Source organism: Micromys minutus (assembly GCF_963924665.1).
Source record: "Micromys minutus genome assembly, chromosome: 26".
Taxonomy (NCBI): Eukaryota; Metazoa; Chordata; class Mammalia; order Rodentia; family Muridae; genus Micromys; species Micromys minutus.
Genome location: NC_137961.1, coordinates 26,833,802 through 26,839,766, shown reverse-complemented (window position 1 = coordinate 26,839,766; position 5,965 = coordinate 26,833,802). Strand labels below are relative to the sequence as shown.

General features: G+C 40.1%; 1 pseudogene across 1 annotated transcript; it reads right to left on the bottom strand.

Moving 5' to 3' along the window:
- Window positions 1-4,988: 4,988 nt before the first annotated feature.
- On the bottom strand, window positions 4,989-5,707 carry LOC308437698 (dnaJ homolog subfamily A member 1-like; annotated as a pseudogene). The gene has a single exon. The product of its transcript is annotated as a dnaJ homolog subfamily A member 1-like (transcript).
- Between the last annotated feature and the right edge of the window lie 258 nt (window positions 5,708-5,965).

The following is a 5,965-nucleotide window of genomic DNA, read 5'->3' as shown; positions in this document are numbered from 1 at the left end:
TTGTGGGAGTGAGATTCTATAACCCTTTATTCTTGACTTTAAGGACAGAATCACATGGCCATATCATTCATGTTTTGCTTCTTGATAGGGTTGGAACATATCTCCTGCATCCTTTGTTCTTTTTCCTCCGATGTTAAAGGTTTTCTTTTTGATTTTTTTTTTGGGGGGGGGAGCAGAAAATACCTCAGGCCTAATATTTTCACAAGTTGAAATCAAGGTTTTATTTCATCTGTTTATCTCTTTGAGCACAGAATCTAGCCCCATGACACGTCCTGATGCCTCTTTTTGCTTCAAAATGTACATTTTGTGTTTTTTCCTGATCAGCTTGCTCCTTTTCATTATAGATCTGCATAAGACCAGGCCACTAAAAATGATGAGACATAGTTAATAAGTGCTAAGCTTTTTGAAATCTTCTCTGGCAACACTCTTAATCCAAAACTCTTCAATTTAGCCTCAGGCAGACATTCTTTACCAAAATATCACAAAAATGATCTACTGTGAAAGGACAATATAAGCCCCATTTGTCCCATTTAAGGACCCCATTTATTTCCATTTGAGGACCAGGCCTGCTTTCAACAAAGGCCATAAGGCACCAGCTTCAGGAATGGACCATAAGTCCCAGAAACTAGGTCATAAGACACCAGCTCTAAGAACAGATCATAAAATTCAGAACAAGATCATAAAAGCCTGGGGATAACCACAAAAATGGGGAAATATCTCATCTCAGAACTGTCCATCTGCACTGGACAACCCCATTTCATCACATGACAGAATGCTCGTGACATAGGAATGTAGACCACTGACCACCTGTGACACCCTAGCACCCACCAATGAAATTTTGGATTACCTAATCCTTCTAGAGTGTCCCCCAGGTTCACTATAAGAAGTCCTGCTTGCCTTTGTCTGGGTTTGCCATCATTTCAAGAATGGTTGACCTCCGAATGCTGGTTGTTCCTGCAGAATACACACTCTATTTTTGCATACTATCTGAGTTTGGGGTCTTTCTTCAGCGATTGTTGGAACCTTACACTACGAGACTTACTAATATTTTTCTCTTCTGCAACTTTTTAAGCTGAGCCTTCACTAATCCACACTGCTCTTAGCACCACTGTATTCAGTGTTCCTATTACTGTGGCCATGAAGCTCTTCTTAAAGCATTCTACTGTTTTCCTAAGCCAAAATCTCAAAGTTCACATTCTACTAATAAGCGACAGGGTCAGGACTATCAATCACAATAACACTTCACTCCCTGTCACAACAACACTTCACTCCCTGTTGTAAAGAAACACCTCGGCCATAACAACTCTTTTAGAAGAAAGCATTTAACTGGGGCTTGCTTACAGGTTAGTCCATCATCATTACAGTGGGGAGCATGGTGGCAGGCAGACATTATGTTGAGAGCTGAGAGCTCTACATCTGGATCCACAGGCAGCAGGCAAAGTAAGACACTGAGCCTGGCTTAAGTTTTGAGACATGAAAGCCCTCCCCAGTGACATACTTCCTCCTCCAATGCCACACCTACTTCCTCAAGGCTTTAATTCCTTTTTTTGTTTTCAAATAGTTTCACTGTATATGGGGATCATATTCATTCAAATATTCTACCAACAGGCAACACTGTGAGGACTAGTACAAGAAAACGTCACTCCTTGTTCCAACTTCTGACTTCCAGTTCTATTGTGTTGTATATTCATTCATTCTTTCATTCGGCACAGGTGCTTTAAGCAGATATGTGTAACCTAACTCCCAATGACCCCAAATAGATAATCTCAAAAAATACATGAAGCATAAAAAAACAAAACAAAACCCATAAAACAGAACAAAAACAAAAACAAAACAAAACAAAAAAAAACCCGAAATTGTCTTAATAGGTAAAACTAAATGATTATGTAATTACCCAGAACCACTATAAAAGATTTATATAAAGATATCACACAATATTTTCTCCCCAAAGATTACTCATTGTACCTATATTATATTAAAAGCTATACACATGTAATATACTCTTAACTCTATTTCAGCCTTCATGGTAGATTTAAGTTGCAGTGTGTCATGTCCTTCAACTGTTGTAAGTGAATAGCACACTGAATTAGTCAGGGTTCTCTAGAGGAACAAAACTTAAAGAAGGAACATATATTACTATCTATACATTTAAATATATGTATCTTCCTATATAAATATAAATATATTTATTATAATATATAGGAAGATTCATGTATATATATGAGTGTATATTACTTCTATAAGTGATATATATGTGTGTATGTATATACATATACATATACATTATACATATACATATACATCATATACATCATATACATCATACACATCATACACATCATACACATCATATATATACACATACACATATACATATATACATATATACATATATATATGGAACTTAATAGAGTGGTTTATAGACTTAAGTCCATCTAGTCTAATGGTGGCTGTCTACTGATGTGTAATAAGCAAGAAAAAATATGCCTTTTAGACATGTAAAAATATCTTAGTCAGCAACTCCACTACACCCAAGGCTGATATCTAGATATCAGTGACATTACTCAGTCAAGATAACCAGACACAGTCCTAGAACTTCATGACAAACACTAGACAATATATAAGCAGAGACAAAGAGCAATGCTCTACTTTGCACATCTGGAAAGATACCACATTGATATGTTCTGCATCTGGAAAGTCTCTTCCAATATCCTGACCAGAGTGTACTATAGTGACTGTACCATATCAGCTAAGACATTTCACAAAGATAAGCAGCCTTGGGGGGTGATAGAATTAGGATTGTGGTTAGGAATTTAGAGTGTGAACTTCATGTTATGATCCTCAACATAAAAATATAACTGTTGTTACCCTAATGCACTGAAAGGTTCAAGAATCCAATAGCCATTTAGTCCACAAGGTTAGATGTCTTTCTCTGCTGGTCTTCAATATAGACTAGAATTTCACAAAAAGTAAGCTCTAATTCCAGTGAAGAAATGGAATTGCCATCAAGAATGAGAGGAAGTAGACAAAGAGAACACATTTCCTTCTTCCCTGTCCTTTATATAGGCTGGCAATAGAAGGCCCAGATTAAAGGTGGATCTTCCTACCTCAAAAGATTCATATTAAACTGGCTCTTCCCACTTCAAACCATTCATTTAAGGGAAAAAAAATCCCTCACTGGTGTACCTAGTGTTGGGATTCTGTAAACCCCACCCCTCAGTTACCTAGCAACAGCCAGGTATACCCCACCCCTCAATTACCAAGCAGTGGCCAGGTATGCTCCGCCCCAGTGACCTGACACTATAAAAGGAGCTGCTTGACCCCTCCTCTCTCTCTTGGCCTCTCCTGCCCTTGTGCTTTTGCAGCCTTGCTCTCCCCTTTCCCTTCCCCCCTCTCTCCCACGTGCTCATGGCCGGCCTCTACTCCTCTACTTCTCTCTCGCGCACGTGCTCTCTCTCTGCCTCTACCACCCTCTTAACTCTCCCATGACCTGAATAAATTCTATTCCCGTACTATACTGTTGTGTGGCTGGTCCCTCAGGGAAGGGATTCCCAACATGGGCCCCCAAGAGGCATCTCCCTTGTCCTCAGGCCTCTCCACACCTCCATGGGCCATATGCCCCCCACTCTCTTCATCCTTCCTCTAACACCTAGCCCCTTGAGTTTTAAGTTACTTCTAAAGGTAGTCAAGTTGGCAACCAAGAAAAGTCATCACACACCTTTACCTTCTAATTTAACTTTTTCTCTGAGATATTCTTATCTTGGGTTCTAGGAATAATTTACCCAATCTGTAACTAAATTATTTTCTTTCTTGGTTATTTTTTTTGCATATTTTACTTATTTATATTTCAAATGTTAACCTCTTATCCCAGTTTCCCCTCCGGAAACAACCTAGTCCATCCCCCCTCCCCCTACTTCTATGAGGGTGCTCCCCCACCCACCTGCCCACACCTACCTTCAAGCCCTGGCTTTTCTCTACACTGAGACATCGAGGATTTACAGGAACAAGAGCCTTTACTACCGCTGATGCCAGATAAGGCCATCCTCTGCTACATATGCCACTGGAGCCATGGGTTGGTCCATGTGTACTCTTTGGTTGGTGGTTTAGTCCCTGGGAGCTCTAGGGGCTCTGTTTGGTTGACATTGTTGTTCTTCTTATGGGTTGCAAACCCCTTCAGTTCCTTCAGTCATTTCTCTAACTCCTCCATTAAGGACACCGTGCCCCGTTCAGTTACTGGCTGCGAGCATCCTCCTCTGTATTTGTCATGCTCTGGTACAGCTTCTCAGGAGACAGCTGTATCATCAGGTTCCTGTCAGCATGCACTCCATAGCATCCGCCATAGTGTCTGGGTTTGGTGTCTGTGTAGGATATGGATCCACAGGTAGGGCAGTCTTTGGATAGCCTTTCCTATAGACTCTGCTCTATACTTTGTCTCCATATTCTTCCCTTGAGTATTTTGTTCCCTCTTTTAAGAAGGACTGAAACATCCAAACTTTGGTATTCTTTCCTCTGGGGCTTCATGTGGTCTGTGAATTGTATCTTGGGTATTCCAAGCTTTTGGGCTAATATCCACTTATCAGTGAGTGCATACCATGGGTAGTTTTTATGTGACCGGTCTACCTCATTCAGGATGATATGTTTGCCTAAGAATTTTATGAAGTCATTATTTTTAATAGCTGAGTAGTACTCTATTGTACAAATGTACCACATTTTCTGTATCCATTCCTCTGTTGAAGGACATTTGGATTCTTTCCAGCTTTTGGCTATTATAAATAAGGCTGCTATGAACATAGTGGAGCATGTGTTCTTGTTAGATGTTGGAGCATCTTTTTTTTTTTTTGAGCTTTTATATTTGTGTTTATTCTTCATTTAACATTTAAAACACTACTATAGTTGAATATTGAAACAAAAACAATAGCCAAGTAGTGAGCATATTATCATTACAGTACATTCACTACTGCACACAGAATGTCAAAGTGACTGGCCTATTAAGAGGTCTGACACTGAACGCCACCTCTGGGGTGATGTTCGTCATCCTCATACGCTTCTCCATTATAGTGACGCCGTCTTTTCTGATTTGGATCAAAGTCTACCAGTTCTACCTGATCCATTTCATCAGTTTCTTCCACTTCCTTCTTTTCAGGAAGGAACTTTTCCAGCAAAGAGAGTTTATCAGGAGAGAAAAAGCTATTTTCAGGAAAGTTTCCCTTAAACTCAGTGATCAGATGTCCCTTTTCGTATGGTCAACGATATACTGGCATACCTTCATTTAGCACACATTTTATATCCCCATGCTTGACAATCTGACCTGGATGAGAGGTGATGACTATGGTTCGGTGGTCAAGAATAGATATTGGTTTCTGGAAGCCACACAATGCTTCCACCAGCTCTACGTCCATACACATGAAAAGGTCTTCTCACCTTGTAAGAACAGCATGGTCCTTCTGTTCTAACACAATGATAATATTCCTGGCTCCAGTCCTGGTTCTTGGTCTCCTTTACCAGGGAATGTTATCTTCTGATCATCTTTCATGCCTTTATCAATATGAACTTCTAAAATTTTTTTCTCTCAAACTATCTTTCTTCCATTGCAGCTTTTACATCTGTCTTTAGGACTGATGCGTTCACCATGACCCTGGCACTCCATGCACACTGACTGAATTTGCTGAACTATTCCTGGTCCAATCTGATGAATCCTTATCTGCATGCCTGTCCCCCGGCAGTTGGGACAGCACTCTACCGCTCCTTTCTTACCACCTCGGCCTTCACATTTGTCACAAATTACATTCTTTTGCAGAGCCAGTTTTCTTGTTGCACCATTATATAAGTCTTCTAAGGTCAGTGAGAGCTGGTGCACAACATATTTACGTCTCCTTTCTCTTTGCATTCTTCCTCCTCCTCCAAAGAACATGTCAAAGATATCCATGGGTGAGCCAAAACCACCACCTTCTCTGTCCTCTTTAAT